The sequence below is a fragment of the Peromyscus eremicus genome, chromosome X (assembly GCF_949786415.1).
Source record: "Peromyscus eremicus chromosome X, PerEre_H2_v1, whole genome shotgun sequence".
NCBI lineage: Eukaryota > Metazoa > Chordata > Mammalia > Rodentia > Cricetidae > Peromyscus > Peromyscus eremicus.
In genome coordinates, this window is record NC_081439.1 from 60,923,487 (window position 1) to 60,940,795 (window position 17,309).

Below are 17,309 nucleotides of genomic sequence, written 5' to 3' on the forward strand. Positions count from 1 at the left end.
TAGACATGGCAGCATGTAGGCAGACATAATGCTGGAGAAGGAGCTATGTTACATGTTGACATGCAGGCAGCAAGAAGTGGTCTGTGACGCTGGGAGTAGCTGGAGCATAGGAGACCTCAAAGTCCACTTCCACACTAACACACTTCCTCCAACAAGGCCATAACTACTCCAAAAAGGCTATACCTCCTAATAGTGCCACTCACTTTGGAAGACATTTTCTTTAAAACCACCACATCAGTCTGTACTACTATATCCAGCAAAAATTTCAATCACTATAGATGGAGAAAACAAGATATTCCATTACAAAGTCAAGTTATACCAATCCGTTATACCACCAATCCATTCTACAGAAGGTGCTAGAAGGAAAACTCCAACCTAAGGAGGTTAACTACCCCCATGAAAACACAAGAAATAATCTCACACAAGCAAAATCAAAAGAAAGGAAACACTCACACACACACACACACACACACACACACACACACACTACCATCACCCCCATCAAAAACAAAATAACAGGAATTGACAATCATTAGTCATTAATATCTCTCAATATCAATGGACTCAATTCTCCAATAAGAGAACATAGACTAACAGAATGGATACAAAAACAGAATCTATCCTTCTTCTGCATACAAGAAACACACCACAACATCAATGATAGGCATTACCTCAGAGTAAAGGGTTAGAAAAAGATTTTCCAAGCAAGTGGACCCAAGAAGCAATCTGGGGTAGTCATTCTAATATCTAATAAAATAGACTTCCAACAAAAATTAATCAGAAGAGATGAGAAAGGACATTTCATGCTCATCAATGGAAAAATATGCCCCAAACAAAAGGGCATGTTTGTAAAGGAAACACTACTAAAGCTTAAATCACACATTGACCCTCACACATTGATAGTGGGAGACTTCAATACTCCACTCCTACCAATGGACAGATCATCCAGACAAAAATGAAATAGAGAAATACAGGAGCTAAGAGACATCATGAACCAAATGGATCTAACAGATACCTACAAAACATTTCACCCAAACACTAAAGAATATACCTTCTTCTCAGCACATGACAGATTATTCTCCCAAACTGACCACATACTCAGTCACAAAGCAAGTCTCAACAGATACAAAAAAATTGGAATGACCCCCTGTATCTTATCAAACCGCCATGGATTAAAGCTGGATTTCAACAATAGAAACAACAGAAGGCCAGCCTGAAAACTCATGGAAACTGAACAGCTTTCTACGGAATCACCAATAGGTCAAGGAAGAAATAAAGAAAATAAAGACTTCCCAGTTTCAAGAGGTCCCATTGATTGATTGTTTCTCTCAGTGTCTGTGCTACTGGTGTTCTATTTAGAAAGTGGTCTCCTATGCCAATGCGTTCAAGACTACTTCCTACTTTCTCTTCTAGCAGGTTCAGAGTAGCTGGATTTATGTTGAGGTCCTTGATCCACTTGGACTTAAGTTTTGTGGACGGTGATAGATATGGATCTATTTGCAGCCTTCTACATGTTGATATCCAGTTTTGCCAGCACCATTTGTTGAAGATGCTTTCTTTTTTCCATTGTGCACTTTTGGCTTCTTTGTCAAAAATTATTTGTTCATAGGTGTGCGGATTAATGTCAGGGTCTTCAATTCGATTCCATTGGTCCACATGTCGGTTTTTATGCCAGTACCAAGCTGTTTTTATTACTGTAGCTCTATAGTACAGCTTGAAGTCAGGGATCGTGATGCCTCCAGAGGTTGTTTTATTGTACAGGATTCTTTTGGCTATCCTGGGTCTTGGGCATATACCCAAGGAATGCTCAACCACACCACAAGAGCACTTGTTCAGCTATGTTCATATCAGCGTTGTTCGTAATAGCCAGAACATGGAAACAACCTAGATGCCCTTCAACTGAAGAATGGATAAACAAAATGTGGTACATATACACAATGGAATACTACTCAGCAGAGAAAAACAATGACATCATGAGGTTTGCAGACAAATGGATGGATCTAGGAAAAATCATCCTGACTGAGGTATCCCAGACTCAGAAAGACAAACATGGTATGTACTCACTCATAACAGGATACTAGATGTGGAACAAGGATGACTGGACTGCTACTCACATCACCAGGCAGGCTACCTGGAAAACAGGACCCCAAGAAAGACACAGGGATCGCCCAGTGACAGAGAAATGGAATGAGATCTACATGAACAGCCTGGACATGAGTGGGGGTAGTGAAGGGCGAGGGTCGAGGGAAAGAGAGCTTGGGTGAGTGGGAGATCCCAGCTGGATCAACAACAGAGAGGGAGAACAAGGAATAGGAGACCATGGTAAATGAAGACCACATGAGAATAGGAAGAAACAAAGTGCTAGAGAGGCCCACAGAAATCCACAAAGATACCCCCACAACAGACTGCTGGCAATGGTCGAGAGACAGTCCGAACTGACCTACTCTGGTGATGGGATGGCCAAACACCCTAATTGTCGTGCTAGAAACCTCATCCAACTACTGAGGGATCTGGATGCAGAGATCCATGACTAGGCCCCAGGTGGATCTCTGGGAGTCCAATTATCGAGAATGAGGAGGGTTTATATGAGCGAGAATTGTTGAGACCAAGGTCGGATAAAGCACAGAGACAAATAGCCAAACAAACGGAAACACATGAAATATGAACCAATGGCTGAGGGGTCCCCAACTGGATCAGGCCCTCTGAGTGGGTGAGACAGTTGATTGGCCTGATCTGTTTGGGAGGCATCCAGGCAGTGGGACCGGGTCCTGTGCTCACTGCATGAGTCGGCTGTTTGAAACCTGGGGCCTATGCAGGGTCCCTTGGCTCGGCCTGGGAGGAGGGGACTGGACCTACCTAGACTGAGTCCACCAGGTTGATCTCAGTCTGTGGGGAAGGCTTTGCCCTGGAGGAGATTGGAATGGGGGGCGGGCTGGGGGGAAGGTGAGGGGGGGAGGGGGGAGAACAAGGCAATCTGTGGCTGATATGTAGAACTGAATTGTATTGCAAAATAAAAATTAAAAAAAAAAAGAAAATAAAGACTTCCTAGAACTCAATGAAAATGAATGCACAACATACCCAAACTTATGGGACACAATGAAAGTGGTGCTAAGAAGTGCACTTCACAACATTAAGTACCATCATAAAGAAACTAGAGTGATCTCATACTAGTGACCTAACAGCACACTTGAAAGCTCTAGAACAAAAGGAAGCAAACACAAACAAGAAGAGTAGACAGCAGGAAGTAATCACCCTAAGGGCTGAAATCAATAAAATAGAAACAGAGAGAACAATACAAAGAACCAATGAAACAAAGAGTTGCTTCTTTGAGAAAATCAACAAGATAGACAAACCCTTATCCAAACTAACTAAAAGTCAGAGAGAGAATTTCCAAATTAACAAAATCAAAAATGAAAAGGGAGACATAACAACAAACACTGAAGAAATCCAGCAAATCATTAGAACATACTTCAAACACCTGTACTCCACAAAATTGAAAAATCTAAGTGGCCAACTTCCTCGACAGATACCACTTACAAAGTTAAATCAAGATCAGATAAACATATTGAATAGACATATAATCCCTAAGGAAATAGAAGCAGTCATTAAAATCTCCTAACCAAAAAAAGGCCCAGGCAGCAATCTGGGGTAGTCATTCTAATATCTAATAAAATAGACTTCCAACAAAATTAATCAGAAGAGATGAGAAAGGACATTTCATGCTCATCAATGGAAAAAATGGTTTTAGCACAGAATTCCACCAGATTTTCAAAGAAGAGTTAATACCAGTATTCCTCAAATTATTCCACAAAATAGAAACAAAAGGAACATTACCAAATTCATTTTATGAGTCTACAGTCACCCAGATACCCAAACCACAAAAAGCCTCAACAAAGAGTTACAGACCAATATCCTTCAATAACACTAACACAAAAATACTCAATAAAATACACACAAACTGAATTCAAGAACACATCAAAAAGATAATCCACCATGATCAAGTAGGCTTCATCCCTGAAATGTAGGGATGGTTCAATATACAGGGATGATTCAACATGAAAATCTGCAGGCTTCTGGAATCTGGTGCCTGTGGTGTGACACCTTGCACAGCCTTGGTGCAGTGGGAAGGGGCTTGGACCTGCCTAGGCTCAGTGTGCTGGGCTTTGCTGACTCCCCATGGGAGACCTCGATTTGGGGGATGTGCGGACGTGGGGTGGCTTGGGAAAGAGGGCTGGAGGTGGGAGGAAGGAGGAGGGGGTGTCTGTGGATAGCATGTGAAGTAGAAAATTTCTTAATAAAGAAAAATGGAAAAAAAAACAAATTAAATACATGGGACCATATATGCATTGTTCTAGATAAAAAGACTTGAAATCTAGAAGCACATCATCACTCTATTCAATTATCCAATGATTCAAAGCAAGTGTAGCCTCATTTCATAAACTTTCCTTGGTGGAGGTGTAGATGTAACCAACCGTCTTATTAAATAAGAAACACAGAGCCGATTCTGAGAAGAAAGCCAAGAGTTCAGAACTAAGAGCCTTACCCTTCCTGCTTCAGCCAAGAGAGCTCTCCAAAAAGGGGGCCTACTTCCTGTGTGTATGTCTTTAAATAGTCTTTCTGTTCTGCCTTCTCATTTGTTGTAAACCCAAACACGTGACTGCCTCGTCACTGCCTGTATGTACAGCCCTCTAGGTCCTCTATGGTACTGAGATTAAAGGCGTGTGTCTCCAATGTTGGCTGTATCCTTGAACACACAGAGATCTACCTACCTCTGTCTACCAAGTGCTGGGATTAAAGGCGTGCGCCACCACCGCCACGCTCTTGCTATGGCTCTAATAGCTCTGACCCCCGGGCAACTTTATTTATTAATATACAATTAAAATCACATTTCAGTACAAGTAAAATACCACCACATTTCCCCTTTTCTATTTTAATAAAAAGAAAAAGGTTATAACAAAAGAAAAACTATATACAAAAGTACAATAACTATATACAATATATACAAGTAATAAATGTCTAAACAATGTCTAGTCCATTTGTATTTGACAAATTCAGAGAAAATAATTTCATTATCTATCCTATTTTGGTAAGTCCAAAATGTATCTAATTCACTTTCTATCCTAATTAATCTTCAACTATAACTAACTAACCTTCAACTATAACTAATCTTCAACTCCCTCAGAGACCCAAGAAGGAAATAATATTAGCTAACAAAAATAAAAACAGCAAGTGCATGCAAGCAACTTCCAAAAAGTTTGTGAGTTGACAGAAACAGCCAGCTGCCTGGACAGTCACCTGAGGTTTCTCCGCAGTGCTGGGGCATCATCTTCGGCCTATAGGCTTAGCATATCTGACAGACTCATTTGTGAAGTAGGATGTACACAAGGTCAACAGTTCAACCTCACATTGGGTGAGAGCAGTCCATGTACCAGAAACACCTGAATTCCACTAGTGTCATGTCATGATTCAGGATTTTAAATTCTGGAAATTGTTGATGGTTTTTGAATTCAGCTGTCCATTCTTCTTGGCTGTGTATATATGGCTTCATCTCAGCATCCCGTTCTTCTCCACATCCCTCTATCAAATGCCAGTCTACTATTGAGAGGTGTGAGCTTTAGTTACTCTTCAAGAATAACTGTTTCAGCTGCTGTTCCATAGCACATTAGAAGCCATCGGCCCACTGCTTGTTCAGCTGCCTTCGAAGAAAAGGGCACTGTTCCTTTTCCGAATTGCGAAGGCCACTTCAGGGATGATGCCATATTGTCCTGGCCTCAGAAGATGCCTTTTGATAAAGTCATAACCACACTTGTTTTGGCAAGAATCAGTAGTCCTTTGTTTCATGTCCTGTCTGTCCATTTTGTCAGCAGTTGATTCGAGGATACTTTGTTGTCCAGTGGCTAACTTTTGCCACAATGAAAGTTAACTCCATACACAGTTTCTTCAATGCCCATATTTTCTCTGAAGTAGATTGGTACTGCCAGGAGCCAACATGTCTCATAGTCATAACAAAAAAGAAAAATTTTCTAAGATATTAAAACATTTTAAATGGGCCGGGCGGTGGTGGCGCACGCCTTTAATCCCAGCACTTTGGAGGCAGAGCCAGGTGGATCTCTGTGAGTTCAAGGCCAGCCTGGGCTACCAAGTGAGTTCCAGGAAAGGCGCAAAGCTACACAGAGAAACCCTGTCTCGAAAAAAAAACAAAAACAAAAACAAAAACAAAAACAAAAACATTTTAAATGCCATATTCTGTAGATCTCTGAAGGGTTTGAAGATGACCTGTCTAAAATATATCTGCTCAATTTTGAAAACATATCTAATATGACTACAAGTTCTATTGTAATGTCTAACTACTAACTTTCATTTCTTTATATCCTAATAGTTGGTAATAATAACATTCAAGGATCAGAAAATTGCATTGTTAAATGAACGGTATAAGTACAATTAGAAATATACATATAGCATTTTCTAACAATATCAATTTTAATATATATAATTTGTATACAATATAAAACAATCCAATCCAATGTAAAGTATTTAAAATTAGTAATTTTCTTTTTCTTCTTTTCTTTTCTTTCTTTCTCTTTTTTTAAAAACAAGAACCTTAAATCTAATCTCCTTTGCTTAGCCTTTTTCCTAACCCTTGACAACAACTTGTAACCAACCCCCCTAAAAAATGAAAATTATCCCAGACCCCAAACCCATTAAAAACACCAAAAAACCACTCGCCCCACAATTTATGGATGGGGTACTATTCCTCACAACAAACCTGTGCTATCATTCTTGCTTGAATTTTCTTCTTTTATTGTGCTCATGGTATTGTATCAATATCTACTTCACACTTGAGTACACTAACATAATCTGAGACTCACATAGATGGAAATTAGTGAAGAAGGAAAGTGGTTGTCTATTCCCAAAGATGATGGAATCAAGAAGTAGCTCATTTAAATGATAAGTATGTACAGAGGTTTCTACCTTTAGGATAGGGTTACTGCTTCTTATGAACAAGACTCAGGGATAAAGCATTCCTAATGCCAGATTGGGATACAACTGAGGACATATTTATTTGATTTATTTATTTTTTTGCATTTTAAAACATAAAAATTATATTTATGTAACATTCTTATCTCATTCTCATCTCCTATTTTCCTCATATAAACACAACCACTCTCATAAAAAAAGAAAATCTGTCAATGTAACATTATCCACTGTATAAACAAACTCAAAGAAAACAACCACATGATCATCTCATTAGATGCTGAAAAAGTCTTTGACAAAATCCAGCACATCTTCATGGCAAAAGTCTTGGATAGATGAGGGTTATAAGGGACATACTTAAACATAATAAAGGCAATATACAGCAATCTGACAGACAACATCAAACTAAATGAAGAGAAACTTAAAGCGATTCCACTAAAATCAGGAACAAGATAAGGCTGCCCACTATCTCCATAACTATTCAATATAGCACTCAGAGTTTTAGCTAGAGCAATAAATTAACTGGAGGAGATCAAGGGAATACAAATTGGAAAGGAAGAAGTCCAAGTGTCATTATTTGCAGATGATATGATAGTATACATAAGTGATCTCAACCAGGGAACTCCTACAGCTGAAAAACATCTTTAGTGAAATGGCTGGATACAAGATTATTTTTTTAAGTCAGTAGTCCTCCTATATACAAATGGTAAACTGGATCAGAAAGAAATTGGGGAAATAACACCCTTAACAATAGCCACAAATAATATAAAATATCTTGTGGTGACTCTAACCAAGCAAGTGAAAGCCCTCTATAACAAGAACTTCAAATCTTTAAAGAAAAAAATTGGAGAAGATATCAGAAGATGGAAAAATCTCCCATGCTCGTGGATCTGTAGGATTAACATAGTAAAAATGGCCATGTACAGATTCAACACAATCCACATTAAAAATCTCAACACAATTCTTTATAGACCTTGAAAGAACAATACCCAACTTAATATGGAGAAACAAAATACCCAGGATAGCCAAAAGAACCCTGTATAGTAAAAGAACTTCTGGAGGTATCACCATCCCTGATTTTAAGCTGTACTACAGAGCTATAGTAATAAAAACCACATGGCATTGGCATAAAAACAGACACATTGATAAATGGAATCAGATCAAAGACCTGGGCATAAATCCACACACTCATGGACACTTGTTTTTTGGCAAAGAAGCCAAAATTATACAATGGAGAAAAGAAAACATCTTCAACAAATGGTGCTGGCATAACTGAATGTTGGCATGTAGAAAAATGCAAATACATCCATATCTATCACCCTGCACAAAACTCAAGTCCAAGTGGATCAAAGACTTCAACATAAATCCAGATGCACTGAACCTGATAGAAGAGAAAGTGGGAAATAGCCTTAAACACATTGTCACAGAAGACAACTTCCTGAACAGAACAACAATCATGCAGACACTAAGATCAACCATTAATAAATGTTAATTGAAACATTTTCATGAAAATGAAAGGCTTCTATAAGGCAAAGGACACCACCAATAGGACCAAATGGCAGCCTACAAAGTGGGAAAATATCTTTACCCACCCCATATTTGACAGAGGGCTAATTTCCAAAATACATAAAGAACTCAGAAAACCAAATAATCCAATTGAAAACTGGGGTACAGATCTAAACAGAGAATTCTCAACAGAGGACTCTCAAATGGCCAAGAAACTTAAAGAAATATTCAACATCCTTAGCCATCAGGTAAATGAAAATCAATGTGAATTTGAGATTCCATCTTACACATGTCAGAAAGGCTAAAATAAAAAACATAAGTGACAGCTCATGCTGGTGAGGATGTGGAGCAAGGGGAACACTCCTCCACTGCTGGTGGGAGTGCAAACTTGTACAGCCACTTTGGAAATCAATATGTCAGTTTCTTATAGATTTTTCTTTGGACTGCCAGTTTGCAAATAGTGACAGAGAGACTTATTATGAAGTATGAAAGCACAAGCTTAGGCTTGTTCCTAACTGGTTCTTATAACTTAAATTAACCTATTTCTATTAATCTGCATTTTACCATGTGGCTTTTTACCTCTCTTCTTGTACCTCCTGTTTCCTCTCTGTCTGATGAATCCAAATCTGCCTTTCTTTTTCTCAGAGTCCTCTCTGTCCCCGAAAGTCCTGCCTAACCTCTTCCTGCCTAGCTATTGGACATTCAACTCTTTATTAAATCAATCACAATGACACATTATCATACAGTGTACAAATATCTCACAACAGTTTCTCTGAAAATTGGGTATCGATCTACTTCATGACCCAACTATACCACTCTTAGGCATATACCTAAAGAAAGCACCATTATACCATAACAAGGACACTTGCTCAACTATGATTATATCAGCTTTACTCATAATAACCAGAAACTGGAAACAACCTAGATGTCCCTCAACTGAAGAATGGATAAAGAAAATGTGGTACATTGCTTCTTTGTTTACAATAGTTAAAGCTGTCTAACTGGTTTAAAGCTGTTAAATGGATAATGAAATGGTACATACTATGTGATTGAATCAGCTGTAAATACAAATAAAATTATAAAATTTGCATGTAAATGAATAAAACTGGAAAATATTATACTGAGTGGATCCATAAAATTGCTTATCAGATCTTGATTTAACTTTGGTAAGTGGTCTGTATTGAGAAAATTATCCATTTCTTTTAGATTTTCTAGTTTGATGGAGTACAGTTTTGTAAAGTATGTCTTTATGATTCTCTAGATTTCCTTAGTGTCTGTTGATTATATCCCCCTTTTCATTTCTAATTTTGTTAACTTGGATCATCTCTCTCTGCATTTTAATAAATTTGGATAAGAGTTTGTCAATCTTGTTGGTTTTCTCAAAGAACCAACTCTTTCTTTCTTCATTGATTCTTTGTCTTATTTTTATTGTTGTTTGTTTGTATTTTATTGATTTCAGACCTGTGTTTGATTATTTCTTGCCATCTACTCCTTTGGGGTAAGATTTCTTCTTTTTGTTCTTGAGATTTCAAGTGTATAGTTAAATTATTAGTATGAGATCTCTCCATATATTTTTTTTGTTTTTTTTTTGAGACAGGGTTTCTCTGTGTAGTTTTGGTGCCTGTCCTGGATCTTGCTCTGTGGACCAGGCTGGCCTCGAACTCACAGAGATCCACTTGGCTCTGTTTCCCCAGTGCTGGGATTAAAGGCATGTGCCACCACCGCCCGGCAATCTCTCCATTTTTTAATGAAGGTACTTAGTGCTATGAACTTGCCTCTTAGAACAGCCTTCATTGTATCCCCTAAATTTGTGTATGTTGTGTGTCCATTCAGTTCTAGAAAATATTTAATTTTTAAAAATTTCTATCTTGAACCATTTTTCATTCTGTAGTAAATTGTTCAGATTCCATGAATTTGTATGCTTTCTGTTGTTTCTTTTGTTTTTGGTATTCGGCTTTAATTGATGGTGGTCAGGTAGGATACAGCGGCTTATTTCAATTTTCTGGTGTCTGTTGACACTTGCTTTCTGTCTTAGTATGTGGTCAATTTTGGAGAAAATTTCATGACTTGCTGAGAAGAAGGTATGTTCTTTTGTGTTTAGGTAAAATATTCTGTAAATATCTGTTAGGTCCACTTGGTTTATGATGTCTGTTAGCTTCAGCATTTCTCTCTTTAGTTTTTGTCTGGATGACCTGTCTATCGGTGAGAGTGTGGCACTGAAGTTTCCCAGTACTGGTGTGTGAGGGTCAGTATGTGATTTTCAGTTGTAGTAGTGTTTCTTTTATAAGCTTTGTTACCATTTGTGGTGGGGGGGGGGCATTAACGTTAAGAATTGCAATCCCCTGTTGGTGGATTTTTCCTTTGATGAATATATAGTGTCCTCCCCTATCTCATCTCATTAGTTTTGGTTTGAAGTCTATTTTGTGAGATATTAAAATGCCTACACTCACTAGTTCCTTAGGTTCATTTGCTTAGAATCTCTTTTTCCAACATTTACCCTGAGGTGATGTCTATCCTTGATGTTAAGGTATGCTTCTTGTATGCAGCAGAATGATAAATCCTATTTTCCTATTCATTTTGTTAGTCTGTGTCTTTTTATTGGGGGAACTGAGACCATTGATGTTGGGAGATACCAATGAGTAGTGTTTGTTGATTCCTGTTATTTTGTTGTTGTTGTTGTTGTTGTTGTTGTGGTGGTGGTGGTGGTGGTGGTGGTGGTGGTGGTGGTGGTGTGTGTGTGTTTTCTCTTTTGATTTGCTAGTCTGGGATTATTTATTCTTTGTGTCTTCCTGGATGTGTTTAACCTCTTCAGGTTGGTGTTTTCCTGCTAGTGCCTTCTGTAGTGCTAGATTTGTAGATAGATAGTGCTTACATTTAGTTTTTGTCATGGAATATCTTGTTTTCTCCATCTATGGAGATTGAAAGTTCTATTTGGTATAGTAGTCTGGGCTGACATCTGTGGTCTCATAGAATCTGCAGGACATCTGTCCAAGCCCTTCTGGCTTTTAGAGTCTCCTTTGAGGAGTCGGGTATAATTCTAATAGGTCTGCCTTTATATGTTACCTGCTCTTTTCCCCTTGCAGCTTTTAATTTTCTTTCTTTGTTCTGTACATTTAGCATTTTGATCATTACGTGCAATGGGGACTTTCTTTTCCAGTCCAATCTATTTGGTGCTCTGTATGCTTCTTGTACTTGATAGGCATCTCCTTCTTTAGGTTAGAAAATTTTTCTTGTATGATTTGTTAAAGATATTTTCTGTACTTTTGAACTGGGTTTCTTCTCCTTCCTCTAATCCTATTATTCTCAGGTTTGGTCTTTCCTGGTGTCCCAGACTGTTTTGTGCCAGGAGTGTTTTTCAGATTTAACATTTTCTTTGGCTGAGGTATCCCATTTATTCTATTATGCCTTCAATGCCTGAGATTCTCTCTTCCATCTCTTGTATTTTGTTGGTAAGGCTTGCCTCTGAGGTTCCTAAATCCTTTATTTCCAGATTTCCCTCAGTTTTGGTTTTCTTTAATGATTTGTTTTCAACTTTCATGTCTTGGACTGTTTTATTCATTTCCTTCCACTGTTTGTGTTTGTATAGATTTCTTTAAGGAATTTATTCATTTCCTCTTTAAGGAAATCTGTCATATTAATAAAGGTTATTTCAGGTCTTTTTTTGTGCTTCATCTATGTTACAACACTCAGGGCCTGCTGTAGTAGGGTTGCTGGGCTCTAGTGGAGACACATTGTCCTGGCTATTATTGGTTGTGTTTTTATGCTGGCATCTAGGTACCTGGATTTGGGAAGATTGTAATTCTAGGTGCTCTTATCTTATCTTGCCTCTGCTGGCTGTTGGGTGTGTGTTTTGCTCCTTGGTTTCTGTTGCCCTCTCTGGTTCTTGGGAGGTTATGGTGGCTATGTGTTGCATGGTAGGAAATTCTTCTGGGATGGTGATAGGTGTGGCCACTGGGGGTTCTGGTAAATGTGTTTCTAAGTATTGGGAACTGACCCTTAGGAATGGGGATGAACTAGAAAGCAGGGACTAAAGTGGTTCACCTGGGGGAGGAAAGCAGGGTGTTCCATCAGGTTCTTCTTAGTTCCCTGGAAAAGGGGTCAGAAAGTGAGAAGAGGCCACAACAGAAGATCGCTACAGAGCTGAGTATGATACTGGAGTATTGAACTTGGAGGAGCTGAGGGAGAGGTAAAGATCTGCAGTTAGCTTACCTGTTTTGCTGGCTGAAATGGCCTGTGGGTTCCCAGGGAATGCTTGTTAGAGTGGGGAGAAAGAAATGTGGAGGGGAAGATGGGGCCAGAGAAGAAGAGGAGGCTGTAGCAGGTGGTCTGCTATAGAGCTGGGGAGGAGACTGGGGTTGGCCTTGGAGGAACTGAAGGAGAGATGAAGATCTTTAGTTAGCCTACCTGCTTCCTTGGGTTGGAACAGCCTGAGGCTTCCCAGGGAGTGCCTGCTGGAGTTGGGGTTTGGGATAAAGCAGTGAGTGGGCAAAGGGAGGTTAGAAGAGGGGATCTGTGTCTTCCACTGGAGATGAGGGTGAGGAGGAAGGAAGGCTGCAGCAGGTTGTCTGCTGCAGAGACTGGGGGATTGCATTTAGAGGAGCAGAGGGAGAGGCAAAGATTTATGATTAACCTACCTCCTTCCACAAATGGAGTGGCCCACAGGTTACTAGGGAATGGAAGACTGTTTCTCAATTTCTCAGCAGCCATTGATTGTAGTTCTTCATCTAGGGGAATGGCCTTGTGAGATTTTACCCATGCACATTGGCATGTCAATGGATGTTGTCATTGAGCAAGCCTTGTTTATTGTTGAGATGTCATGGCTACAGCTTCTCTGTCCTATATAGAAACACAGTCCCTCAGCAGATATTCCAGTATTCTGGTTCTTACAATCTTTCTTCCCCCTGTTCCTCTGATGTTCACTGACATTTCAGTGTAGGAGATGTGTTGGAGATGTATCAACTATGGCTGGGCACTCTAGAGTCAAATGGTCTTTGCATATTGACCAGTTGTGAACTTTCTGTAATGGCTTCCATGTACTGCTGCTTTGATGAGGAGCAAGAACTACACTTATCTTGAGTAGTTAGAATGTTAGAAGTCATTAGAATGCAATTAGAAATTTTTACTAGTTTAGGAAAGTGTTAGTCGTGGGTTCTCCTCTAGGGTCTATGACTTCATCAGCCACAGGTAGATGACTGAATTTATAGTGCCAGGCATGAGTTCCTTCCTATTGAGTGAGCCTTAGGTCCAATTAGACATCTGTTGGTTATTCACAAGCTGTAGGTGCCAGTATTGCACCCTTGGGTGCATAATGCCTTACTGATAATTGCTTATTTCATATGAGTACTCATTGATTTATCTTCCTTGCCAGCTTGCATAGCACCTTCTAGCACTATGTGAGCGAGTCTTCCAGGTCAGTTCTAGCTCAATTCCTCCAAAGATGTGTCCCTAACTGCAGATTGGCCTCAAATCTTCAGTGATCCTTTTGCCTCTGAAGCTTCCTTGGCACTGGGCTTTCATGCCCAAGCCACCATCCTCTACAATAGATTTGGAGTTAGCAGTTCAGGTTTTCCTACCCCAGCATGTTTCCAATGGGGATTTTGCTCACTGCTTTTGCTTCATTAAGTTGTGATTTCCCCTGTATTAACCTGCTTGTTTTTTAAAATTGGAGGGAAGTTTTCCCTGTGAGCTTACTTCTCTGATGAATCACATGAGAGATAATGGCTTTCAATTTATTTTTTTAACTTGTTGATAGGTTGATGTATTAACTTCTAACCCCCTTAGACTCTGGAATGAAAAATGAAAGTCTTATTTTTGCCTTTTAGAGGGCCAAACAATTTGTCTATATTTGGTAAATAGTCTCTATGTATCTAGAAAGAATATAACTCACACACACACACACACACACACACACACACACACACACAGGCTAGATAGTGTTGTTTATGTTTTGTGCTTCATTCCTTATTTCATTTGAGAGTTCTTATTTGACACATGAATGTAGCTGGAGAGCTTCTCTGCAGGTCCCACCAATCCCTGGCAGTCCAACAGCCCACTTACAAAATAAACACACAGACGCTTATATTATTTAAACTGTTTGGCCTAAGGGCTCAGTCTTCTAGCTATCTAGTTCTTACATCTTAAATTAACCCATTTCTATAAATCTATACCTTGCCACGTGGCTCGTGGCTTACCGGCATCTTCACATGCTGCATGTCATGCATGTCACGGCTGGCAGTGTCTCCCTCCTCCGCCTTCCACTTCCCAGAATTCTCTCTATTCTCCTTTCTGTTAGTCCCACCTATACTTCCTGCCTGGCCACTGGCCAATCAGTGTTTTATTTATTGACCAATCAGAGCAACACATTTGATATACAGACCATCCCACAGCACATGAATTATTTGAATGTGTGTCTGGGAGATAGCTCTTTTCTTTCCAATCTAAGGTGGGTTTTTATCAAGGAGACAACTCAATATCTACTGCTCATAACTTCTATTATAATGTACTCTGACTCTCCCTATTCCCATGGTGTCTTCATTTATCATGGTATCTCTTTCCTTGCTCTCCCACTCTGTTCCAGCTCGAACCTGCTTGAACTTCCTGCTCCCTAAGCTCTCATTCCCCCATCCCTTGCAGAGTGCTAGGGAGGTTCCCAGGAATCCAAAAGGATGATGCTACCATAGACTATTGCCAATAGTCAAGAGGGTGCCTGAGCTGGCATACTCTGGTGATTGGATGGCTGAATACCCTAACTGTCATCATAGAACCCTTATCCAGTGACTGATGGAAGCAGATGCTGAGATCCACTGCCAGGTCCCAGGTGGAGCTCCAGGAGTCCAATCGATGAGAGAAAGGAGGGATTCTATGAGCAAGGGATATCAAGACCATGACTGGAAAAAGTACAGAGACAACTAGCCAAACTAGTGGAAACACATGAACTATGAACCAATAGCTGAGGAGCCCCCATGGTACTGGACTAGGCCCTCTGGATAGGTGAGACAGTTGTTTAGCTTGAACTGTATAGGGAGCCCCCAGGCAGTGGGATTGGGACCTAACCCTGGTGCATGAGCTGGCTTTTTGGAGCCTAGTGCCTATGGTGAGACACTGCACAGCCTTGGTGCAGGAAGGAGGGGCTTGGACCTGCCTCAACTGAATGTACCAGGCTCTAAATGTACCATGGGAGACCTTGCCTTGGAGGAGGTGGGAATAGGGGGTGGGTTGGGGGGACGGCTGGAGGGTGGGAGGAGAGAGGACAGGGGAATCTGTGGTTGGTATGTAAAATGAATAGAAAATCTCTTAATAAAAAATTATTTAAAAAAATGTATTCTGAATAGTATTCCAAGAGAGCCAAATATTTCTCAAGCTCTACAATATACAGTACTTAACTGTGGACTTGACGAGGCCTGACAAGGGTGTGAGTTGCTAAGAATATGAAGCAGAGTAAGAAACAAAAATCATGTCAGGGTGGGTTTTGGAGAGATTGGAATTTAGAAGAGGATGTCAATTGCTTTTTGTAGAAGCCACTTTGCAGAGCTGACAAGATTGCTTAGCATGTGGAGGTACCTGCTGACAAGCCTGCTGACCTGAGTTTGATTTCCTGTCCCCACATGACAGAAAGAGAGAACCAAGTCCCACCCACAAGTTGTTCTCAGACCTCCATGTGCATGCTTTGGCAGGTGTGTATGTAAACACAAATACAGATTCATAAATACTAAGTAAATAAATGAAATGTGATAATATCCATTTTGCAAGTAAATCATAAACACTGTGCAAAAGTCATTCTTGTTATCCCGGTGAGTGTAATTAAATTGATCAAGTAGCCAGGTCTGGTGACACGTACCTGGAATTCCAGTAATTGGGAGGCAGAGGTTAGAAGATAGTGAACCTGAAGCCAGCCTGTGTTACAAAGTGAGACTGTGTCTCACCAAAAAGAAAAAGAAATCCAGAAAAAGAGTTACAAATGACAGATTAAAATTTTGATGTGAAAGAGCATTATAAACAGACAAGATATAAAACCACAGTCAGGAAAAATGAGCTATATTGACATAACAGTGAAGAGTACAACTGTTGAGCTGGCTTTGGCAGTACATATAACAAAAAAAATGTACAAGTGTTAAGCAATAGTATTCTTTGGATGAGTTTAACACATTTATTTATTTATTAAAAAATAAATATATTTGAAAAAGAGACTATAAGTTCAGACACCATTTTGTTAAATAATTTGAAATTGGAGATATTTGTTTACGTCATCCTTTGATATCTATATCTTAATTGCTCATATTGGAAGTCTCCCCTTTTGTCCATAGGAAACATAGACACAGATAGAAAGATAAGTTGATTTCCTAGGTTATAGAACAAGGCAGGGTAATATACCATGTTCCCTCATTTCCATAAGAATTAGCTTTTAATAAATGCTTTATTGGGAAATTGTTTCCTTGCTAGAAGCATGTTTGTGTTTTCTCTAGCCAATTGCCAGTCCTAGTCTTTTCCATATTAGATGCTATAAACGGCTTTTGCCTGACATTGCACTCTTTTGATTCAGTAGCATCTGGAACTTTAGGAATGTGTTCCCACATTTTACCCTCCCAGAAAGGAAGACCCCAAATCTCTCACTTCCAACATGAACTTAGAGAATTCAGCCCCAGTGGATGTCAAGTAATACTTATCAAATTGGTTTACAAAATTGGACCATAGGAGGTATTCATTTCCTTATTTTTTGTTTAGCAAAAGGCAATGGGTTCATGATAAATGTTTGCTAGCAACTTCCTCCTCCTGCAAGAAGGATGCATCTTTGTATTATTGTTTTACCAAACTATGGTTTATAAATTGTT